Raw genomic sequence first — 25721 nt, 5'->3', positions numbered from 1 at the left:
TAGGAACGTGTATTAATGTATAAAGCTACCTTACTCCAATTGTACTGCACTTGTGTCAACATGACAGTTTTAAATGGTTATATGGAGCAATATGAAGTTAGGGAGAAATTACACATATTGGGATATCTCAAAATGTTGTCTCATCACATCTTTCAATTCTTTTTAGAAGTCAGGAAAACCCCTTGAAGAAGATACCTGCAAGGTTTGGAAAGCGCTGTACACTATAATTAAATTCTAACTCTGACTTACAAAGCCCTCAACGATGCTGCCTCCCCTTACATCTTAGGCCTGCCCTCCAAATACTCCCATAAACACCCACTCCGCTCTGCCCATGAACTCCGTCTCTCTTCCTCCCTAATTACCTCCTCTTACTCCCACCAACAAGACTTCTCCCGTACGGCATCCTCATCTCTGGAACTCCATACCACACGAACACAGACTCTATCCTCAGTTTTCAGACTTTTAAAAAATCCCTGAAAACTCACCTTTTTAAAAAGGTAGCCCATCTTGCATCCCCTCAAGATATATAGTCCGTAAACCAAGTGGGACCCACTGTACGGCTGGACCAGACACCGTGTTATCTGACACCTCCTAACATTCATATCCCCCAAATCCTAACTGGACCAGCTGGAACTCCACCCTGAGGCATACTTAGCGCCACAATGAGCAGCCACTTTATCTTTTATTTCAACTTTTACCATTATTCGCTCTAGATTGTAAGCTCTCAGGAGCAGGGTCCGGATTACCTTCTGTAACGGTTTCCGCTTCTTTGTTCTTATTTGGTTTGTCATTCTGTTTACGTAATTTATATCATTCTGGTACCACAAAATTTACTGTGCTAAAGAATATGTTGGAGCCTTATAAATAAACGATAATAATATATATATGTGACCCCTTGACAGAACACAGCAGCAGTAGCATGGAGGAGAGAACTTTCCGTTTATTCAAACAGATGACAGTTCTGAGAACACAGCTATGCCAACATGCTGTTTCCTGCTGTGTTCTTCTCTGATGTGTACTGCTGGGAGAGAGAGATAATAACAAGGCAGCAGGAGTTGGACTACGACTCCCAGAAGCCTCAGCTGCTGGAACAGGGACATATGTTCAGGACAGCCAATGAGAAGAGAGTGAGTACAAAGGTGGAGGAGTCAATGAACCAGGAACTAGAGGGAGACGAGAAGAGAGAGAGAGAGCTTACGGCTAAGTCCCCAGTGCGAGGACTATGGGGTGCCTGGCGGCACTTGTTCCTGGCAGCAGCGCGACCTAGTGGACTCCAAGCAGCGCGCAACGGGGAAATATGGCGGGGGCGCAGCCATGACATCATATGTCTGGTTCGCCCTCATTCTCTCAACGCTCCGTCGCCACTAGCAAAGTCAAAATCCTTGTCTTTGCTGAATGTGGTCACGCATCGTGCCAGGGCATGCAGGCAGCTACTGGGACCGGCCCCAACGACGGTCGTACCTTGTGTGCGCCGCGCATGATGCTGCGACCACTGGGGACCTAGCAATAGAGATACAGCCCTGAGTCAGAGTGCTACTGCAGTGGCTGATAAGGCCACATATAGGATCCAGCATGGAGTATTATCAGCCCACCAGACCAAGGGAGTTGTGAGTAGGCGCAGAAGAGATCCTCGCTATAGCAAAGGACATTAGAAGCTGGCACTGATAGCGAGCACTCAGAATGCCAGTTGTGTGAGTGAAGCCAGACCCTGTTCCGGTGAATTGGGACTCTTTATCACGAAGGGAACTTACGCCCAAGAGACGGGAGTTGCCGGAGGAACCTCCAAGGTGTAACACCAGCCAGAGAGGTGTGACGTCAGTTCGAAGCATCTCCAGTGGAGCAGAGGCGCTGTGGTGGCTACACACGACGGGTCGGAGCATGAGTTTTACTCATACAATGCTTTTATTATTTGGAACCTTGTGAGTTTTGAATTGTGATGTCCATGTTTTATTAAATTTTATTTACGACAATACACGAAGATCGGGCGCTTTTTCTTCTTCTTTTTTTCTGTCAGGTCTATCAAGGGAGGTTGTTGTGCCCAAGAAGAAGGCTGCCAGTATTTGGATATATTATTGTCAGACTTTTCCAAATCACATTATTGGTTTGGTACCTGATCAATTTTCATGGACACTATTCATTTATTTGATTTTTAACATTTATTGTGATTTTATTTTTATATTATTTATTAATTTAATTTATTTTTCATTTTTTCATTATTTATCTTGGTTCATGCATTTTAATATATTTAATTAATTAAGCACACTTTAGAATTGTGGTTATTCTTCAACACACTAGAGGTGTTTTCAATTATATTCAACATCAACTATATACACCACACTAGTAATATATCCAGATATACCAGGCGCAGTCTTTTCTTTTCGTATATATATATATACAGTGTTCGACAAACCTATACATTTGCTCGCCCCGGGCGAGTGGATTTAACCCCCGGGCGAGTAAATATTGGCCCAAGCAGCACACGTTTGATACAAGGTGGCGAGTAGATTTTTTTGTGTGGCGAGTAGATTTTTTGGTGATTTGTCAACCACTGTGTGTGTATATATATATGTGTGTGTGTGTGTGTGTGTGTGTGTGTGTGTGTGTGTGTGTGTGTGTGTGTGTATATATATATATATATACATACATACATACATATACATATACACACACACACACACACACACACACACACACACACAACACCTCACTTAATTACCTCAGTCTAACCTCTACTGCTGAGGCGGGGGCCTAAGTTCTACCCCCCATTATTGCCATGCGTTCTCACTAGCTGAGCACATGGCCAAAGGTCAGACAATAGGATACAACACCAGGGTATGAATAACCAAACAAAAGTATTTATATCCAACCCCCTATAATCACAACAATATAACATAATTATGATCCTCTGTGCGAGGATCTTATACATACGATCACAATACTGGTAACGCGCTGCACAGTTGTGTGCCAGCACAAACGTTGGAGCTCCTATATTGTAGCATCGGGACAGATGGCTCACAAGGGAGCGGTGGCGGTGAGAATAACGTGACGGTGAGCTGTCTGTACACTGATTGTGTCATACAGTATGCTTTTAAAATTTGCACACGTAAGTACATTACTTACATTTTTTATACATATTTTTTTTTATATACGAGCTGTGCAATGGTCCTTGTTCTTCTCTTTTCCTGAGGTACCAACTTCATGATATTACAGAAAGATTGCCATGGTTGTGATACTGGTATGCACTAATTGACCTACTACATTGTAAGTAGGCAGAACATAAGAGCCAAGATTTACATCAAGTCACTGAATTGAAAACACCTGCACTTAGTTGTGTTTTTCTTTTTTTCTTTATGCATCTATCCTATGCTCCTCCTGGAGTATTGCAGAAATCGTGAATCTATAGGGGCCTACGAGAACAATCCCTACTAGTGGGTCCGAATAGGGCGTTGCAAATATTTATTATATTTTTCACTGTGCACTTGTCACATTACTTATTATATAAAGTCACGTATTTACCACTAAAATATTGTGTATAATTTTGTCACTTGAACACGTCATTATTTGTATGCGCAGGAGTGCCTAGCATTTTCACAGTTTTTTGCTTATATTGTAGCAGGCCTTTCTGTTTGCAAAGACATCGGCACCCTTGTCTGTAATGAAGATCCCCTCTCTGGTTAATCACAAGTCTTTTAGGCCTTGATTGTACCAGCTCCGACTGAGCGGCAGCACGATCCGTTGATGTCATCCTTGTGATGCCGCCGAGCGGCATGTTGAACTGCAGGCAGGGGACAAGCAGAGGAGACAGGGAGGTGTGGCCATGAGCGGTTCACCCTCATTGGCTGAACCGCTCACGTTACGCGGCCGTCACCTGAAGATAACAAATTCTCATGTCTGCTCTCCTGTCTGCCACCCTGCAGTTCCATGGGAGGAGAGAGAGGTGTGGGGGAGGGGAGTGAGAAGAGGTGTGGGGGAGGGGAGAGAGAAGAGGAGGGGAGAGAGAAGAGGAGGGGAGAGAGAAGAGGTGGGAGAGATTTATTCACAGTTTGAAGTCTTAAATGGAAAAGAGAATGCCAGAATACTGCAACCCATGCGAAGTCGGGCACTTTAGCAAGTTATATTTTAATACACACACACACTTTATAGATTAAATATCCAAAACTTGGTGATTGCTAGAAATACTTCAGCAGAATAATTTTCACAGGCGAAACTCAAAATGTACAGTCTGTAGGGTAACTACAGATTTCACAGAAAATACTAGGTAGACCTACAGTATGACTATATTTGCCCAACTATACAAAATATCTGCATGTAAACATACAGTACACTTTATTTTGCAATTAAAATGTTGCAAATATTTACATTACAAACATGTTTTTATTTTTATTTTTTTTACTCTTGTTTCATCGGATGAAATAATTTTCCAAAATATAAAGGATAATACCAAGGTTGCAGTTAAAGGTTCATCTGGGCTGCACAAAAGCTAACTGAATATCAATAGGATTTGAAAATACAGATTATCTTGTCTGCACAAACAAAGAATCAACGGCACTTACTGCTCTGACATTACCCAGAACACAGCAAACTTCACCACATGGCAATATGTAGCAGTAAATTACAGTTGCCAGGAAATATAATAAAGGTGCAGATGGTTCACTGTATTCGACATCTTTAGATATGCATATCAATGTATAATTTACTCAAGTGCTAAAAAATTAGATGTTTCATTTCAGATCCCATCAACAGAAAAATAGTTTGCTGCACTGAAAACAAACAATTATATGTTCATTTTAGTTATTTGATTTCAAATTAATTTGTTACAACTACAGTAAAAGCAAAATAAAGATCTTCGGGTCTGAATTCTTAAATATAAAAAATGTGCTAGTTTGAAAAATATCCTGAAGACATTTTTTTTTAAATACATGTTTTCCGGAAATAAAATAGTTTTTAGGTGCAACAAAAGGTGGCAACATTTTGGGGCATTTTAATAAATGACAAGTGTATACTGTATTATTATTAATATTAGTATGCTACTACTACCACTAATAATAAGAACTATTTTCCTCTAAACGTGGGTGTTATTAGGTTTGGATTTGGTGGCATAAACAATCAATGAACACTTAATAAATAACAATCACATGTAGAGTTTACCTTCTTTTCTCCCTTGATGTTAAACACATTATGTAACTCATGTTATAATGATTACTCACTGCAAGTCACATTAACAGTGCAAAAGATGAAATCAGAACCACAGAGTGAGATTGCCTTAAAGAAGCAGATGCATAAACCCCAAAATGTTTTCCTCCCTCCTAGGTGGGAAGCTGGGGGTCTCGGAGCTGAACGGCATTGATTTCAGCTCCGGGGTCCCCCTGCTTCCAGAGTTACCTCCGTAGGTAATGCCGGTAGCAGCTCCGCAGGTTTAAATGTCCTGGTCACGCGGGCAAATAGGAAGCCGAGGGGCCCACGGCTGCCTATTGGCCCGCATGATGCTGTAGGTTTAAATCTCCCATTTTTTTTTTTCAACTTATTCTTTATTTGTTTTTTTGTTTTGTTAAGAAAAATGGGGAGTGGGATACAAAACACAAAAAGGGGAACATGTTACTTGCATATCACATACAGTTGTATCAAGTGAATAACACATTCAATGGGGAGACAATAATGACATCACTGTTATTACAGCGTTTAAAGTAGTGAATACAGAAAATTAACTCAAAAGACTTAAAAGGGAAAAAAGAAAAAGAAGGAAATGTCTCATTGCTTTTAGAATATTAATTTCTTTTGTTGTCACACCGGCTTAACCTCCATGCATTTATAGAGTATCCGAATCTGGATACTGGATACCCTCCAGGCTCACCTCTGCATTTTATACAATTACGATTCCTTATCACACCAGGGTTGTCTCAATAGTGAAGCTCTTTGTTATTTATTGTTATATATTTTTTATTTTTTTATTTTTTTATTAATTTCCTTAGCTTGTGTGTTTTTACCCCACCTATTTTTTGGTTTTCAGGACTGGAGAGTAGCTCTCGAAAGATATCTATTTCCTATATAGGTTCTCCACGGTTCCCAGACGTCTATGTATTTCTGTACTGTGTCGTTTTGTATCCCCGTCAGTTTTTCCATAAGACAGATCCTCCATAATCTCGCTTTTACAGCGTGTATGGCCGGCTGCTGTTCCTGTTTCCAGTCTTTGGCTATTTCGCATCTGGCAGCTGTATATATGTGTGTCAGGAGTTTGTCGTCAGTTTTTTCTATGCTTTCAATTGGTCTGCATAGTAGTACCTTCCAGGGGTCTAGGGGGAAGTCATACCCAAGAATTGTCTGAGCCATATCATGTGTGGCTCTCCATAGCTTTGTTACCTTTGGGCACGTCCACCACATATGTATAAACGATCCCTGCTGGCCACACCCCCTTGTACACACTGGGGACATGTTTCTAAAAAATTTGGACAATCGTAGTGGGGTGTAGTACCATTGGTGGAGCATTTTATATGCATTTTCTTTTATTAATACACATGTGGAGCTCTTTGCTATTCCTTCAAATATGTTATCCCACTGCTCTTGATCTAGTTCTCCCAGCTCTTCTTCCCACCTCGCCCTCCATTTGGGCTTTATCTCCAATTCCTGTTTACCGTCTGCAAGTATGCTGTAAACTTTAGAGATTAGGCCCTTTTTGTCCTCCCCCATGAGGCACAAATCCTCAAATGTTGTGAAATCGCTATACGGACCTGTCTTCTGTATGTGGTCCCTCAATTGAAGATACCTAAAAAAGGCCGAATCAGGGAGGCCATAGTCTCTCTTTACTACCTCAAACGTCTTAATAGCATTGTTTGCCCATAGATCTTTTACCCTTATGATATCTGCCTTGCACCATTCTTTAAACGCTGTTGGTTCCGTGCCCGGGATAAAGCTAATATTGTCAAATAGTGGTGTCAACTGAGATTTGTTGGTGGATAGCCCATGTTTAAGTTTCAATGAATCCCACATGGCTAGCGAGTGTGTGATAGATTCCAGGGGCACCATCAGTGCTGGTCTTTCTTTCTTTGTTAACCACAGTATCATTTCTATGGATGACCCAGATATCACATCGGACTCAATTTCCACCCACTTTTTCTTCCGTTTATGTGCATGCCAGTGAACCAGTTGGCTTACATGCGCCGCTTGATAATATTGCCACAAGTGTGGCAAAGCTAGCCCCCCTGACTGTTTGGATCTATATAATGTGGGCAGTTTTATTCTCGCTTTTTTGTTATTCCATATGAATTTTGTGATAGCTTTCTGCAGCTCATGCATGTCCCTGGCTCTGACCTGTACTGGAAGTGTGTGGAAAAGGTACAATATTCTTGGCAATAAGTTCATTTTGATGGCAGTTATTCTACCCAACCATGATATATGATATCTGGACCATTCTTCTAATTCTTTTTTCAGCGGTTTTATTAGTGATGGGTAGTTGGTCTCATATATAGTGTCGGGTGTGTTAGTCAACCATATTCCCAAGTACTTTATAGCCTGTTTCTTCCACGCGAAATCAAAGTTTATTTTTATTAGCTTTAGTTGTTCCTGAGGGAGATTTATATTTAGGGCTTCGGATTTTTCGTTGTTTATTTTAAACCCCGATAGTTTCTGGAACTCTGACAAGTTACTAAATAAGTTTGGGAGCGAGGTGAAGGGTTTTGAGATGGTTAACAATATGTCATCGGCGAACAATGCTAGTTTATATTCTTTTTGTTTGACCTTAATCCCCCCGATATCTGGGTTCACCCTGATTTGGGCTGCTAAAGGTTCTATCGCCAACGCGAACAATAGGGGTGACAGGGGGCAGCCTTGTCTTGTGCCATTCCTTATGTTGATTTTCTCAGTCTGCATATTAATATAGGATACTTTAGCTGTGGGTTCTCCATATAGTGATGTAACAGCGTTCATAAATTTGCCTTTTACCCCGAATGCTCGAAGTGTCTCAAACATATATCCCCAATCAATACGATCAAAAGCCTTTTCGGCGTCTAGAGATAGTAGCATCGAAGGCGTTTTATCGAGTTTGGCTATCTGGATTAAGTCAATTGTTCTTCGTGTATTATCCCCGGCCTGGCGACCTCGTATGAATCCAGCCTGATCTGCGTCTATCAGTTGCGGAAGATACGTATTTAATCTTGTGGCCAATATTTTGGAAAATATTTTGAGATCGTTATTGATCAAGGATATCGGTCTGTAGCTTTTGCATTGGGTGGGGTCTTTTCCCTCTTTATGTATTAATATTATTTTTGATTCCAGCATCGTTTGAGGAAACTGCTCTCCCTCAAGAGCTTTGTTAAATATCTTTAGTAATTGGGGAGCTAATATGTGGGCCAATTTTTTATAGTAAATATTGGATAGACCATCTGGTCCCGGGGCCTTGGAGTTCTTCAACCCCGTTATTGTTTCTAAAACCTCTGTCGACGTAATTGGCTGGGATAGTGTTGTTATATCCTGTTCTGTGAGTTTAGGCAAATTTATTTTTCTGAGAAAAGCTCTCTGTCTTTTCTTGGTGGTGTTCCCTTTATCTACTTTATCTCCATTGTATAGCTCTTTGTAATATGTGGTGAATTCATTAGCTATTGTCTGTGGGTTTGTTGTGCACACCCCATCTTTTCTTCTAATGCTATGTATTCTAGATTGCATTCTATCCTTCCTCAATTTTGTGGCCATCATTGTGTCAGCCTTATTGGCCTTCTCGTAGAATTTTTGTTTTGTCCAAGCTATGGCCTTTTCAGCTTTATCAGTAAGTAGTAAATTTAGTTTCCCTCTGAGGTCCTGCAATTCGGTCTCCATGGCTATGCTATGATTTACTTTATGTGCCTCCTCTAGGGTCTTTATCTTTTCTTGCAGGCTTGTTGTTTGTTTCTGTCTCTCCCTCTTTCTATGCGATGCGATGCTGATAAGTTTTCCTCTCACCACTGCCTTATGGGCCTCCCAAAGGATATAGGGTGAGTTCACGCTACCTTCGTTTATTCGGAAGTAGTTGGAGGCCTCGTTACTGATCTCAACTATGACTTCTGGCATCTTTAATAGAGACTCGTTTAGTCTCCATGTCCCTTTACTTGGTTTCTTGTGTATGTCGTCAATGTGCACTTCAACTGGACCATGATCTGACCAAGTAATAGGGTGTATTGTAGCCTTTGTAATCTTTGGGATCAGTAAGGAATCTACAAATATGTAGTCTATCCGTGTGCATACTTTGTGGGGGGCTGAGTAGAAAGAGAAGTCCCTTTTCTGCGGATTCATCTCCTTCCATGCATCCCTTAAATCAAACTCTTTAAGTCCCTCTCTTAGGGTTTTTCTCTCCCCCTTTCGGGCAGCCATTGTCTTAGCTAGGGCAGGTTTAGATCTGTCTTGTTTTTCATTTAAGGCTATATTAAAATCTCCCGCCATGACCAGGCGGCCCCGGGAGGTTGTGCCCAGCAGCCGAAACAATTTTGTGAAAAATATTCTCTTATTTTCATTTGGTGCGTACACATTAACTAGGGTTATTTGTGTATCTTCTATGCTCCCCGTGATTATTAGGTACCGTCCTTCTGGGTCCCTTCTTACCCTGTCTACCTTAAATGGAGAGTTCCTTGCTAGGAGTATGGCCACCCCTCTTTTCTTTTCGTCCTTTGCCGAAGCTGTGTATATCTGGGGGTATAATTTGTCCCAATACGTGGGGGTGGAGCCAGCAGTGAAGTGCGTTTCTTGTAGGAATATTATGTCCCCTGATAGTCTTTTATATTCTGTCATGGCTAGCTTCCTTTTTACTACATTGTTCAATCCCTTGGTGTTATGCGATATTAGTGTTAGTGTCATTTGTTTTTACCTGGGTGTGAGGTCTTCTTCTCTAGTGGATTCATTTTCTGGTTTCCCTTGAGGGTCGGCCTGGAGGGTATCCCTGCACCTCGTACAGTAATGACAACATTCAAACATGTAAACATCAAAAATAAAACAACATATATAGGATAATCCAGGTGACTAACATAGCCTGGATTTGTGTGTTCACTGGACGTGAACGAACTTTCTCTGCGGTTGCGCAGTAGCGCTAATCTCACACCCATAACCTTGGGTGTGTAATGGCCGTACTGCGGCCCCAGGCGGCGGGCCCGCTCAACAAATCAACTTTTTTTTTTTTTTTTATCAGTTAACATTTCTATCCCGTTTTGTTTATTTTTTATTTAATATAGTAGATCTTCCTTGCCAGGTGTGTACCTCTATACCATTGTGACCAGCTTTATATCGAGCAGGCATGATTCAACAGCCGGGTTCATACATTTCCCCTATCTTGTCTACAACTCCTCCCTCATACATTTTTGCTTTTTCATTTATGTATTTTTGCATAACTACATGTATTCTGCGTACTGTCACCAGTACTTCTACTTCTACCTTACGGGTTACCCGCTCAAGCATGGGGGAGGGAATGATGTTGGCCCCTACTTATTTCTTATCTGGATCTATGTAACACATCTTAGTCTATCATTTGGACATAGTTCCTTATGTCGGGATTTACGGGTCTTCTCCACTTTAGCAGGTTTTGCATAGACCTAAAATTTAAGATTTCTGGGGATCCTTTGGATTTCTTCTATGTGGAGTGGCTCCTCTGCCCACTTCTTTCCATACGGGTCTGACGGGAGGCGGTCTGCGTTCTTCGCTGGACATGGAGTCTGGTGGTTGCAATCCCAGTCTTTCTAGGAAGTCCACTCCCTCCTCTGGATCCCTCATGTAGGCTTGCGTTCCATTCCTGGTGGCGATGAGGCGGAATGGGAACCCCCACTTGTATCGGATTTCGTTGTCTCTCAGGACTTTTGTGATATGTCTCAGAGCCATCCTCTTCAACAGCGTTAATGGGGCTAGGTCGTTGTACACGTCTATCGTCACATCTCCCCATTTCAGCCCTCCTTTTTCCCGTGCCAGGTTAAAAATCGCCTCTTTAGTTTTAAAGTAGTGCATCCTCACCACTACATCTCGAGCTCTATCTCCGGCTTGTGGTCGCGGTCTGAGAGCTCTATGTATCCTGTCCAGGATCAGTAGTGCTGGGGGTGTTTCCGGGAGAAGGGTCTGTAGCCATTCAGTTGTTGCTCTCTCCAGATCTGTGACTGTCTCTGGAATGTTTTTGAACCTGAGGTTGTTCCTTCTTGCCCTGTTTTCTTGATCCTCCTGTTTTTCCTCCACGGCAGCCATTCTGGCTCTTAGGGCCAGGATCTCCGTATCCATAGTAGTCTGGTTGTTAATGGTTTCATCCACTTTATGTTCCAGTGTATCAGTGCGTTCTCCTATAGAGCTGACCTCTGTTCTGAGGTCTTTGAGAGCGCTTTGGAGCTCTTGGTGGAGTAAGGTTTTTAGGCTTGCATATAAGTTCTCAATGTCTTTTTTGGTTGATGTTTGTTCACATACCTCAGGTTCATGTTCAGTGTCTGACTGAGTGGGAGATGGCGCTCTGCTTTCTGATCTGCCCGCTTTGCTTTTCTCCTTTGTCTTGAAGAAGTCTTGCGGGGTTGCTTTTTTCGGAGCCATTCTGGGGAGTACTATATCCAACGCCTCCAGTCTATGCGTTTCCTACTTCTTTTGATTTGTTAGATGCTTTGGTAAGCCCGCCGCCTCATGGAGCCCGCTTCAGGCCATTGTGGGCTGCGCCACGTGCGCACCACCGAGGGACATTGTGGTGTTGTTTACTCTTATTTTGGTAGTTCTCACTTACGTTGCTCAGGGACGTACCCCACCAGCTATAGCCGTGCAGGTGGGATTTAGTTATTAGCTTTGGTTGCTTTATCTGTCAATTTTCATGATGTTGTTAAATAGCCCGGCCGGTTCGTGCGTAGGCTCTGACTATGACTGCGGTATTTCTTTATTTTTTAAACGTAGGTAGCCATACATTGGGGAGCTCCAACGGCAGGGGAGGTTTTTCTGCACAGTGGCTGTATATATATATTTATTTTTTTATTGTGAAGATTAGGGATGGGGAGAAAGTGTGTTGGAATACAACTCAGAGCCCTGTTTTTCAGCTTTTCAGTGGTTGCATATGCTTGTGTGTTACCCAGGCTGGTTGGTTTTTGTGTTTTGGTGTTTTTTATTTATTTAAGTGCCTGGGGGGTGATATACCTTTAAATCCAGCCTGCGGCGGCCATCTTGGATTTCGGTGACACGCAGGCTGGAACGCAGAGATCCAGGCAGCTCCGATCCTGCTGTAGCAGCTGTTCTCAGCCCCCCTCCACACCGCAACAGAGCAGGCAGATCGATGGCAGCACAGGGAGGCAGGGGAGCACAGGGAGGCAGGGGGGAGCAGCGGGAAGGCGCGCTGGTCAGATTTTCTGCCGGCCGGGAGAGGTAAGTGCTGCGTGCAGCTACAGCGCCATGGCAGCCATGTTGATTATCCTCCCGTCGCACCCGAGCCCTCCGCAGGCCCCACCAGTAGCCTCAGTCCCCAGTAGGGACGGCAGGAGGTGTGTAGGGGGGGGGGGGAGCGCAGGACCACGGAGCAGGAAGGCGCGCACTGACGGACCTCTGGTCTGGGGAAGGTATGTCCGGTACTCGGCTCTCTCTCCCTCACAGAGCTATGGCAGCCATTTTAGATGCCATGCCCGGCTGATAGTCTGCTGGCTACTCCCTCACTTCTTCCTCCAGAGCGCGCAGGGGGAGATAGGCTCAGGCGGGGGACAGGCTGCAGCCCTCGTGAGGAAGGGCGATCAGGCCCAGGGGGACCGAGGCTCAGGTGTGGGTACAGCTCGCAGCACCCGTGAGACCCCTATGTGAAATGGCGCCGAGTGACAGGGGTGTGCAGCGCTCGGGAATAGGGAGACAGGCTTGGCTTGGCAGTTGACAGCTCTGCCACAGCAGAGACCTGTGGGAGGAGGGGTGTCCAGAAAGAGAGATTTTCCTAATTTGGGTTGACAGGAGTGGGAGGCAGACCAGGTTCCAATTTAATTGTTTGAAGGGGGGTTGGGGGGACAGATCTGCGAGTCAGCTCGCCTGTGTATTCTCCAGGGCCTCAGGAGGAGAGGGGCAGAATCCAACTCACGTTTTTTCAGCTCTGTTCTTATACTCTTCTGCTCTGTGATAAAGTCAAATATGTTGTACTTTGCATCTGTAAGTGGGTGTCTGATTTTGTGGTTTTATTGAGTGCCTGTTTATCCGTATGATACTGCAGGGCCTCGTGTCTCTTCGGCCTACAGTAGGTTTACAAGCAGCCACACCATCTAGGCCCCATAAGTGGGTAATTTCCCCAAATATAGTCCGATTTGTTCAAGTCTCAGTTTGTGGTGATCCCCAGCTCTACTACACTCTAAATCTGTGTCTTTTTTGGTAATTAGAGCGACGATGCCCTGTTATGGATAAAGCTTGTGGTTTTGCTATTCAGGAGCTTAAGCACTACACGTCCATCTTGTCTGAGCTCCAAGCCACGCCCCTAAATCTCCCATTTTGATAGGCGCACACAACCCCCTACAGAGGTAATTATCTCGGGAAGTAGGGGGTCAGCCGCGCTGAAATTAACACAGTTCAGCTCCGGAAACCCTCTGCTTCAATCCTAGAACTATTTTGTTTTTAAAAAAGGAAAGGAGAATTCCTGCTTTAAAACTCTGTGCTGAAACAAAATTGAATTTTTGCTCTATCTGGATATTATTTGGGTAGTTTTGTGGTCTTTCGATGATTATTTGTATGTGGGTGCTGCCTGGGGATTAGTAATGATATACAGTACTTGAACACAAAGGACAGATAAAGTAATCCCTTTACAAATGGAGTACTGCATAAAAAAAACAGCAATAATAAAAGGTATCTAATGTTTTAGAAGGAGTGCTCCATTTCTAAAGGGATTACTTTCTCTGTCCTTCGCGTTCAAGTACTGTAAACTTCTATTGTGACATGGTTTCATCGATCTGTACCAGATTCCAACATAGTTTGTGGTCTAATGATAAAATCCTAGAGGAGTTAAAATTACAGGTGGATTCACATGCCTTTACATTTCTATCATTGGAGTCCACCAAATGTTTGTTTTTTTGTTTTTCTTGTGATTTTTTTATTTTTTATTATTGGCTAACCAATCCCAAATGGTACATAGAACAATTAGACACTAATAATAACTTTAAAACTTTAATCTTTTTTTTTTAAAAAAAAAAGTCAATAAATGAAGTCCGACTTTCAGGACCTACATCAGGGAAAAAAGATACACAATTACACACAACACCCAAACAGCTAAATTATTTATCCCACAAGTGTTAGCCAAAATAATCAACAAATCTCATAGGGTGAACATCATGTGACAGAACTGCACAGAGCACAGCTGCTGTATTCAGAAATACCCGGGGGGGGGGGGTTGTTTGTTTTTTAACTGAGGTATTAATAAATTAAGGTTTTTACTCAGCTGGGCAAAATCTCACCTACAAATAGTCTATTGAATGGTCGAATTATAGAATTGTCAACAATATTAGCTTAGTGTGACACTGTAGTTTGCTTAGGATAGTTTATACAGTACATCAACTTTCTACAGCCCGCAATAGTGTCTCAATTACATTGTTTCCAGTTACAGCAGCAATGTGAAATTGAACTGCATCTAGTTGGATCAAGAGATCGTTTTGCATTTCCACTGAAAATAACTCTCGTACCTGTTGCACCCTGGCTAACCTACAACAAAAATGACAGATATTTTGCTTTCAACCCTCTTTAACCATTTACAGTGATCAATAACTGTGACATGACTAATAACTCAAAAACATGAACGTTGTTTCAGACTAAGTGCAGAAAATCAATGACTAAACAGAAATAAAATTAGGCATTGTTTATTCCTATTAAGAGCGATCCACACTGGTAATGGTCATTAATCCTATAACCGTATATGTAAAATTGGACAGAAAGTTATGCCGACACAATAATCCAATAGGCGTACAGGCAGTCGTCGGTTATCCAACGGAATCTGTTCTGGAAGTAGCGGTGAGTGTTGATAACGCATTCCAGTGTTGAAAAACTCCTGAGCTAGCAGTTTATTTTTCCAGCCACAGTCGCTTACTGTGTACTCACTCTATTACACCTTTAGTAACTTTTAACAAGACACAATCTGTAAAGCATATTCTATTCCTGCCGTTCATTCAAGCACATGTTATATATCATAAACGGCTCAGCTTCCCTCACATAAAGGGACACAAAATATCAGTTACTGGATGCTATAACAGGAGCACATCCACTTCCAAATGTGCCATCTGTATTTGACTAATGTAGCACGTTCTGTATTTTGTATTGTTCAGCTGTGATTATGGTTGTTTGGATACGAGAGTTGCCGTTTCAGAAATGCACACAAAATAGGCATTCCTTTTCCCAGCCCAAGCTGAAGCGACAATCTCCAAATTAAACTATTTTCAAAACATTTAATGTGGGAAGAACAAAAAACACTGATCAAAGACACTGCCTTAAAATGTCCGTCAACTCGTCGAACACTGGGCTACTGCTAATTGATCAAGCACATTGACTGCGTCTCAACCTTCAAGATGCGCACAGCCAAGCACATATTGCTTGCTTTATTCTCCATATAACAGCTGTTATAATAAGATAGACCACATCATAGCACAACACATGCTTGTGCGTTACTCTAGAATGTGAGCAGCAGATATGTCTACCCAACGTATAATGTAGCAAAACCAGAGCAGTAAAACTGCCCCATTTTTATCAAAATAAAAACAACTGCTTTCAATATATATGTATCTGGTGCTGCTTCAATTGTACTCCATATATGAATTTAGGAGCCCAGGAGAGGACAAATAAACAATGATGATGATTTCTGCATCTTCGATTTTATTCTTTATATGTCGACTCAGTGGGCAGAGAAACAAGATTAAAAAAAATAACTAAATGTGGGTTTTCTTACTCCACGGTGTTGTAGACAATGTCCCAAAGACACAGCAAATTAAAAAGGCAAGCTTTTCAGGAATAACCTGTGCGTACAAAATGGCTGCTTTGACAACATTAAGTAGCCAAGCTTAAGAAAAAGGAAAGAAAAATATATGCAAGATCACAAACCATTGTGTTTGTGACTTAACCCAGCGGTGCGGAAAGTGGGGGCGCGGCTGTTACAGAGGCATCGTGCAAGGCCTCTGTAACTTTTCACTTACCTGGAGTTCCAGCGACACGTCTCCATGGCAACCGGAGTCAAATTATGCCGTGGGGGTCATGTGACGTCACATGACCCCGCAGCGTCATTTGTTGTCGGAGCCGTAGGATTAGGCGCGCGAGCCGGAGGGGATAGGAGACAGGGGGATAGGAGACAGGGGGGCACCTCTGACAACCAACCTAATGGCAGAGGCTTGTGATGCGTTGTCATTAAAAAGTAAGCCCCAATAGAAGCCAAGAGAATACTCATTTGTAAAGGATATACAGTGACATGCAAACAAGAGAATGAACAGTGTCCTGTGCATCAAGATACAAATCAACAGGTAGGTGAAACTTCTGTCACTGTGATGCATTCTGATATTAACAATGTAAGAAACGCAAAAAGGAGTAGCACTCCAAGATAGTTGTAAAGTGGTCAGCAATTTATTCTCCAATGATTTGGTCCAAAGCAGTAGACCAGTGGTGGGCAAAGTACATCTGGCCCAGGGAGCTTCACCACAGGTAGAGACATGTGCCGTGGCCCCTACCTGTGGCGTGGGCAGTGAAAGCTGTGGCAGTGAAGGCAGCAGTACGCCCAGGTCCAAACACTGAAGTTATTACCGTCCGGAAGTCGGCCCAACTCAAGTAATTACCGCCTTGGTGGGCTCTCGCCGCGCTGCTGCCTCCTTAGCCGTTGCCTCCGAGTGAGGAGAGTGAGAGAAAAGGGTGAAGGAGAGTGAGAGAGGAGAGAGAAGGAAGTAAAAGAGAATGGAGTGAGCGGGAGAAGAGAGAAGGGAGTGAGAGAAAGGAGAAGGGAGTGACAAGAGAAGGGTGTGAGAGTGTGAAGGGACTGAGGGGGAGAACGGAGAATGGACTGAGGGGGAAAAGGGAGAAGGGACAGAGAGGGAGAAGGGACTGAGAGGGAGAAGGGACTGAAGGGGAGAAGGGAGAAGAGAGAGAGAGAAAGAGATTTGTGTCTGGGTCACTCATACTATACTGGAAACGCTGTTGCTGTATTATTGAACGGTATCATTATGCATTGTATTATTTGTTATGTATATTCAATGTATTTTTTAGCACTTCCAGGGGTGGCGCAAGGGGACTTTAGATAGTGTGAAGGTGTCTCTGACCGCGTTATTATAATCTTGGAGTCCTGCTCTTTTTTGCATTTCTTATATTGTCTAAATTTAGCATAGGTTGAACTTGATGGACGTACGTCTTTTTTCAACCTCATCTACTATGTAACTATGTAACTATATTGGACTTTATTTTTCAGTTCGAGCAAGTATACTCTGCAATATTGACTGCATGTACATCAATTGTACACATCAACAACAATGCAACATGTATGAATCAAACCTAAGAGGACAAAAATAAGCCAGAATTGCAAATACAATGTTGGAGCTTCAGAAGGAAGCAATGAATTTTCTCTAGGCTCAGGAATTCTTCCTGTATTGTATTTTAACATCCAGAGCTAAAAATCATAACAATGGGCTTCACAAATTCACAAATTCAAGGATCATCTTTTGACTTGATAGACGTCATCAGTTGTATAATCTGTTTATTCCACATTTCTAAGTAATGAAGTAGGTAGAATAAGGGGTAGAAGTAAAGACAAGGTTTTTGGAGATCGAGGATTAGCATAGTTAACTACAGATAGCGTTCAGCGCAAAAACCAGATTACATAATAGAGGTGGTTTAAAAAATGACATATTTCCATTGAGTTCAACCTATGTTAAATTTAGTCAACTGTTACTTATCCTATATTTGTATTTCTAGTATATTGATCCAGAGGAAGGCAACAAAAAACAACAGTGAAACATTATCTAATATCCAGGGCCGGTGCAAGGGTATTTGGCACTCTAGGTGAACCTTCAGCTTGTGCCTCCGCCCTCACACACACGCCAGATTTGTTTCCCGATCCATGTAAAATGTAACTGTTACACCTAATAGGTTGTATCTAACATTCATACACACCCCCCCTCTCTTCGTCATTCTCTGTTCCTCCTCTCTCCCTGTCATTATCGTTCCCCCTTACCCTGTCACTCTCCCCTTCTCTCCCTCCCCTCCCTCTCTCGGTCATTCTTCCCCCCCCCTCTCTCCGACATTCTCTCTCCCTGTGACACACACACACACACAAAAATCCACTGAAAACACACACCAGAACACACCCTCATCTCTCTCTGATCCACAATACTTCCTCCTCTGCTCGGTCCCGCCCCCCAATTTCTTACACCTCCTCCTGATTGGCTGCTGCTGGGTAATGCAGCCATTCAGGATGGAAGGAACTTCCCAGCTCTCTGCCTCCTTGGGGAAATCCCCCTGCAGTAAAAAATTGGCCAACCCCCAAATTCTGCTGCCCTAGGCAGCTGCTTCGTTGGCTTTATGGTTGCACCAGCCCTGGATCTATCATAAGAGGAAAAAATAAATTCCTTTCTGACTCCAATAACGGCAATCAGATTTTTCCCTGGATCAACATCAACCCATGTTTACTTATTTGGTATAGCCCGGTATACCTTTATTTTCTAAAAAGATATCCAACTTCTTTTTGAAGATACTGTATCTATTGTATCTGTCATAAGTCTCCATGGGTAATCAATTCCCCGTTTTAACTGCCCTTACTGTAAAAAACCCTTTCCTTTGTAGCTGGGAAATCTCATTTCCTCCAACCTTAAGGGATGACCGTGTGCCATTTGTACTGCCCTTGGGATGAATAGATCTTTTGAAAGCTCCATGTATTGACCCCGAAAATATATAGTTATCATATCCCTCTTGGATGCTTATTTTCTAATGTAAACAAATCGAATTTAGCTATACTCTCCTCGTAAATCAGATTTCCATCCCCATTATTCATTTGGTGGCTCTTCTCTGTACTTTTTCTAGTTCCATAATGTCTTTTTTTATAGAGTGTACGCCATATTCAAGGTGTGGTCTTACTAATGCATTATACAGTGGCTGAATTATGCTTTCTTCCCTTCCATACATACCTGGTTTAATGCAAGATAAGATCTTATTTGCCTTTTGCAGCTACTACAGGAACTCAGTCCTTCACTAACAAGGATTGGTCATATTTTCCCCATTTACTTGTAAATTACCTGTTTAATCTGGTTTCCCAAACGCATAATCTTATAATTATCAGTATTAAACCTCATCTGGCATTTACGTGCTGAAGTTTCTAGTCTATCCAAGTCCTTCTGGAGAGAAACTACACCCTGCTCCAATTTTACAATCTTACAAAATTTAGTGTTATCAGCAAAGATGGAGACTTTGCTCTCTATGCCAACAGAACACTAGTAGGGAGCCCCCGCTACTGCTATAAAATGTGTGAGCGTGCTGTTGGGTGTATAGCGATGTGGGCACAGAAGAGAAAGTGACTCAAATTAAGCACTCAGTTTCACTCATACATTCCATCAGAGCGTGAGCCTGAGTGCTTAATTTGGGACACTTTCTCTTCTGTGTCCACATCTCTATGCCAAGATCAAGATCATTAATAAACAAGTTAAAAAGCAAGGGTCCCAGTACCGAATCTAGACGTACTCAACTAAAACTAGCCAAACCTAAAAAGGTTCCATTTATGACAACTCACTGTTGTCTATCTTTCAACCAGTTTTCAACTCAGGTGCAAATATTTTTTCAGAGACCAATTTCCTCTATTTTGTGCACTAACTTCTTGTGTAGCACTGTATCAAAGCATTTGCAAAATTGAAGTAGACCACATCAACTGCATTTTCCTGGTCTAAATTCCTATTTACCTCCTCAAAGAAAATAATACGGTTAGTTTGGCACCACCTATCCTTCATATATCCATGTTGACTATTACTAATAATTTTTGTATCCATTAGGTATTCCTGAATATTATTCCATACTAAACCTTCATGTAGCTTTCCCACTATTGATGTCAGGCTTACAGGTCTGTCATTCCCCGGTAGGGATCTAGCTCCCTTATTAAATATTGTCCCCCTTGTCTCCTTTATGCCAATTTTGTGGTACTGAGCCTGTGGAAATGGAGTCTGTCACGGGGGACCAGAACTTTTAACAACGAAACCACCGGGATCACTATCACCAGACAGGACACAATAATTGAATAAACAAAAGTTTAATCTGGCAAGCCAGCAAACATTCAAAATCACAGTGAAATACTCACCAACTGGGGATCTGGGGGAGAGGAATCTAGCCTCGACTAAGTGCAGGGCCTGCTTCGGAAGGCTTGCCCTGTACAGCTCCTACGGCTTCTCAGTGCTAATTCACACAAAGCACTTTTGAAAATGCCGCCAGCCGTGTCTCCGATCAACTCCCGAAACTGTTCTGGTAATCTGATCGGCCACGCTGCCTGCATAGCCCTTGATCTGCTATACTTTTCGTGGAGCAGGACCCGCGGGCCAATCAGAGCACGGATCGTGAGGCTGCAGAGCCAATCAGAGGGCAAGGGCTCGCCCGGCTGCACCAATCAGAGGAGGCGGCCAGCTTAGGTACTCTGCACCGCCCCTCGAGGCAGGAGTTGCAGGCAAGTGGGAAATTTGAACTGGCCAATGTAAATCGTGCCTACGTGACAGACCCAGCAATGGTTTCCTTAGCCAGCCCCATACCTCCCGCTGAGAAGGCACTACAGCGTCTCAGAGAAATAAAGGCTCTGCCCCACTGAGAGACTGTCCCTGGACCTGATAATCAGCACTTCCTTCACTCCCCATTGTCCTGGTACTTACACGCCCCCAGCCTCTCCCACGACACGGCATTTCTCTGTCTGCAGCCCAGCTAAGTGAATTACTGGGTCTGCATGCAGAGAAATGCTGACAATACGAAAGACAATACTGACTTGCTAACTGTATGGGAAACATACTAACAGAGGAAATAAAAGTGCTTTTTTTATGTTACTGTCCCCGTTCCCCAATTCATAAAGTTTTCCCCCCTTCCAGACATCACACAGTGATTAGCTCTTTTCTGGAAGGGGTTACACAAAACATTACATTACATTACATCCAGGCCAAATGAGCCTCAAAGAGGCGGCCATTGACACACAATATTGGAGCAGCCAGTCGGGCTTCATCTTTATTATGTGAGGCTGGCTACCCCTACCGCCACAGAGTCATTGAATATTAAATAAAACATTTTGGCTATAACTGGACATCGCTCCATAAGAACCCTTAGGTGCATGACATCGGGGCCAGGTACTTTATTTACTTCAATTTTATCACGCTGTTTATGCACTTCTTCCTGAGTTAACCAATTGTTCGTAAATATAGAGGTTATGGCTTCCCCCTGTTGCAATATTTTTGCAACTGACTCCTCATTGGTAAACACAGAGGCAAATAATGTATTTAATACCTCTGCCTTTTTCTTATCTCCAATAATTTGCCTGTCCATCTCACACTGAGAGTGCCCTATATTCTCTTTGCCAATTTTCATCAGAATTTCTTAAAAATTGGTCATGTGACCTGCAAATTGCATTTTAATGTTTGGCGAATGTTGTTTTTTCTAGATTTGAAAATTTGTCCTGGTTTGTAAATTTCAGCAAAAGTTTTTACATATTGTAAGAGATGTTGGCAGAGGTACATTAATGGAGACAGATTAGGGTGAAATTAACATATGGGTTTATTGAGCCTGTTCCTTTAAACAATGTACAGCATACAAAAAGAAATAAAATAAACACCTACTCCATTTTGGAGACTAAATAGACAATATATGCCCTAACTATCCTACCTGCATACTGGTCATACCTTGAAGTGGAGGCAAGCTTATAATGCTTTGGCCAAAGGGTTTAACTAAATTACCCTTATTCATGAAAATACTAACATTGAAGTATTTAACTATGTATTTTGTCACATTGGATGTAGCATTGAGTATTTTTGTCTTGTGTTGTGAAATGTGGCCACGTTCAGTTGCACTCCTACACACACACACACACACACACACACACACACACACACACACACACACACACACACACACACACACACACACACACACACACACACACACACACAATGTGGTGGGTTCTGGGGTTAGAGATTGCTGTAATTGTGTGTTTATTAACCCCTCAACGCCTCTTTTTTCATCTGATGATATAAAAAAAAAAAGCAATGAGCTGTATGAAGCGAATTTGCAAATTCCCAAATACTAGGTCGTCAGCCTCAAAGAAAACTAAACAAACATTCTTGAATGATCACTTGTACATCCCAGAGAGAGGTGAGAAACAGGTCACCGCTTAGTTGGGAGGACTTTATTAAAAATGAGAATAACGTGTTATGTCATCTATTCTCATAATAATAGGTACATATGCGGCATTGAGTCATTAAGACAAATCAAATCATACCACACTCTACATGAGTAAGGAGGTGGCAAGGACAGATAACTGTTTCTCTTGCGAAAATAGACATTAGGTTGTCACATTTTATATGCATGTGTGCGTATAGAGAGCACGGACGCAGCCGAAAAGTATTGGGGAAATTAAGTTACAAGTGTTTATATATTGAGTCAGGATTTTAAACATCTTTTTAGAGCAGGGTTTTATCTAAGTCGTAAAACCGTCAACCTAGCAGCTGATTTATGACAGGGTATATAGGTGTTACCCTGGAGTTATGAAATCAGAATTCAACAGGAGGTGTGTTTGGGATCAAACACGTGAATTTTCATATTACTATGCCAGTGACCTCTCTGAGGAAAACCGTGACGTATAGGGATTTCTGTTTTATCCTGTTATTTTAAGAAACTGTTCTGCATTTATTGTAACTATGTTCTTGTAATCCCTTTTCTGTAATCTAAGCAGAGTATTTTTATACATACTAAAACATTTAATGTGATGTTTTGGGGATCTGAATGAAATGTTGCATGCTTTTTTAGAGAGTATTTACATTTTTTGGACACATTCTGCTACAACAGGTTTTCGTGTATTAAGTGCACAGTTTTTCTACAATAAACAGGGACCTGAAACCCTGGCAGATATATATTAATTACATATTTTGCATACTTCTCTGGTGGTGGCAGCGGATAGATATGATTGCAATTGAGTAAGGGTTAATATTAAATCATTGAAAGTACCTTGCGGTGGAGAAAGGTGAGTTGGCTAGAGTAGCTGTGTATATTAACCCTGGTTGCATATCTAAGTCACATGCTCACTTGTGTGCTGGTCGTGACAGATGGTATATGGGGACAGATTGAGGGGAGATATTGTTCAATTGAGGGACCTTTGCAAAGGTGAAAAGTGGGCCAGCTTGAGTGCTTTGTATTAACCCTTGTTCTGTATGCAGGTCACATGCTCACAGGTGTGCCATACTTTACACTGTTAATAAAAATAGACTTCCCGGGGACTACACCAAGCTCTGAAAATGGTACTTTGATACACTGCAACTTATTTTGTCTTGCACCTCTGTCAAACATTTAAACAGGTGTCTTACACTTCATGCAGATCATTATCCAAAGAGGATTAATAATAATTTTTTCCAATTATAAAATCACTAACCGATGCAAGAAAGCAAGTGAGATGCAAGGTACAGTTGCTTTATACATCATCTCTGGGAGAAACAAGGTCATAATGTATCTCTTATTATTCATTTAATATAAACATTGAATAGTGTACATAAAATATGAAATATACAGTACATTCATAATGACGACTCCAGGAGGTTTAAGTAACACAGTGCATGAGAATATATCTGGGCTTTCCTCATCAGTGTAAAGCTGAAATCACTTATTTGCCAATTAAAAAGAAATGAAAAGCAGACAGCCCCCACTCTTCATATAATATATTCTGCAGGGAGATGTCTGATGCTACTATGAAAAAAGTAGCAATGAACAATAATATTAAGATTGACTTTGTTTACATTCAGTAGTTGAAAATGAGTAAAAGGATTAATTTGCCCAATACTACATGGTGATCATGATCTGCTAATGTTCAAAATTATATATATATATATATCATTAAAATAGTTTTAATTTAGTAAAGCTGTGTGTGCGCTATGTAAGCATTTACCAAAACATAGAATTGTCTCATTAGGCAATTCACTATACTTTAGTTTAGGCCTGCACAACACGCGGCCCGCCTGCACTCACTGTGCGGCCAGCGGCGGCTTCCTGTTGTCCCCCTCCCTCCCGAGTCCGCACTCCCGCGCCCCCCGCTCCTCCTGCGAGCTGTCACCCTCCCCCGCGAGGCCACTCTCCCCTCGCAGTGTAGCAGCGCGCTCTAGCATTGAGGCACTTCCTACCTGCTGCTTGCTAGAGCGTGCGTGCAGTCCTGCCTGCTCTGCCGCCGCCTCCTCCACCGCAAGGCAAGGTAAGGTAAGGTAGGGAAGGGGGGGCGAGATGATGTGATTTGAAGTGCAAGGGGGGGGCGATTTGAAGTGCACGGGGGGCGATTTGAAGTGCAGGGGGGGCAATTTGAAGTGCAGGGGGAGGGGCGATTTGAAGTGCAGGGGGGGCAATTTGAAGTGCAGGGGGGGGATTTGAAGTGCAGGGGGGGGATTTGAAGTGCAGGGGGGGGGATTTGAAGTGCAGGGGGGGGATTTGAAGTGCAGGGGGGGGATTTGAAGTGCAGGGGGGCAATTTGAAGTGCCGGGGGGGGGGCGATTTGAAGTGCAGGGGGGGGGGGGGGCGATTTGAAGTGCCGGGGGGGGGGGGGCGATTTGAAGTCAGGGGGGGGGCGATTTGAGGTGAGGGGGCAATTTGAGGTGCAGGGGAGGGTGATTGGAGATGCAGGGGAGGGTGCTTGGAGATGCAGGGGAGGGTGATTGGAGGTGCAGGGGAGGGTGATTGGAGGTACAGGGGGGTCATTGGAGGTGCAGGGGGGGTCATTGGAAGTGCAGGGGGGGTCATTGGAGGTGCAGGGGGGTCATTGGAGGTGCAGGGGGGGTCATTGGAGGTGCAGGGGGGGTCATTGGAGGTGCAGGGGGGGTCATTGGAGGTGCAGGGTGGGTCATTGGAGGTGCAGGGGGGTCATTGGAGGTGCAGGGGGGTCATTGGAGGTGCAGGGGGGGTCATTGGAGGTGCAGGGGGGGTCATTGGAGGTGCAGGGGGGGGTCATTGGAGGTGCAGGGGGGGTCATTGGAGGTGCAGGGGGGGTCATTGGAGGTGCAGGGGGGGTCATTGGAGGTGCAGTGGGGGTCATTGGATGTGCAGGGGGGTCATTGGAGGTGCAGAGGAGGGTCATTGGAGGTGCAGGGAGGGTCATTGGAGGTGCAGGGAGGGTCATTGGAGGTGCAGGGAGGGTCATTGGAGGTGCAGGGGGGGTCATTGGATGTGCAGGGGAGGGTGATTGGAGGTGCAAGGGGGGGAGAATGATGTGAGGTGCAGGGGGGGAGAGTGATGTGAGGTGCAGGGGGGGAGAGTGATGTGAGGTGCAGGGGGGGAGAGTGATGTGAGGTGCAGGGGGGAGAGTGATGTGAGATGCAGGGGGGAGAATGATGTGAGGTGCAGGGGGGGAGAATGATGTGAGGTGCAGGGGGGAGAATGATGTGAGGTGCCCAGGGGGAGAATGATGTGATGGGCAGGGGGGAGAAGCATGTGAGGTGCAGGGGGGTGGGATGTGTGTGGTGTTCAGGGGGGTATTGTGTTTGATGTGGAGGGGGAGTATTATGTGTGTGGGTGAGGGGGAGAGATGGGGGTATGAGAGATATATGGGGAGTATCGCAAAGGTTGATAGTGAGGGGTTCTGGGGAAGA

The 25721-nt window shown here is 43.3% G+C and overlaps 1 protein-coding gene across 11 annotated transcripts in view; it reads right to left on the bottom strand.

The window, feature by feature from the left end:
• The window catches only part of PCLO (piccolo presynaptic cytomatrix protein), a 442770-nt gene that overhangs the window by 396504 nt on the left and 20545 nt on the right, over window positions 1-25721 (bottom strand). The gene's annotated exons all lie outside the window — the stretch shown is intronic.

This window comes from Ascaphus truei, chromosome 5, assembly GCF_040206685.1.
Source record: "Ascaphus truei isolate aAscTru1 chromosome 5, aAscTru1.hap1, whole genome shotgun sequence".
NCBI classification, from domain to species: domain Eukaryota; kingdom Metazoa; phylum Chordata; class Amphibia; order Anura; family Ascaphidae; genus Ascaphus; species Ascaphus truei.
This window is presented reverse-complemented; position numbering and strand designations above follow the sequence as displayed.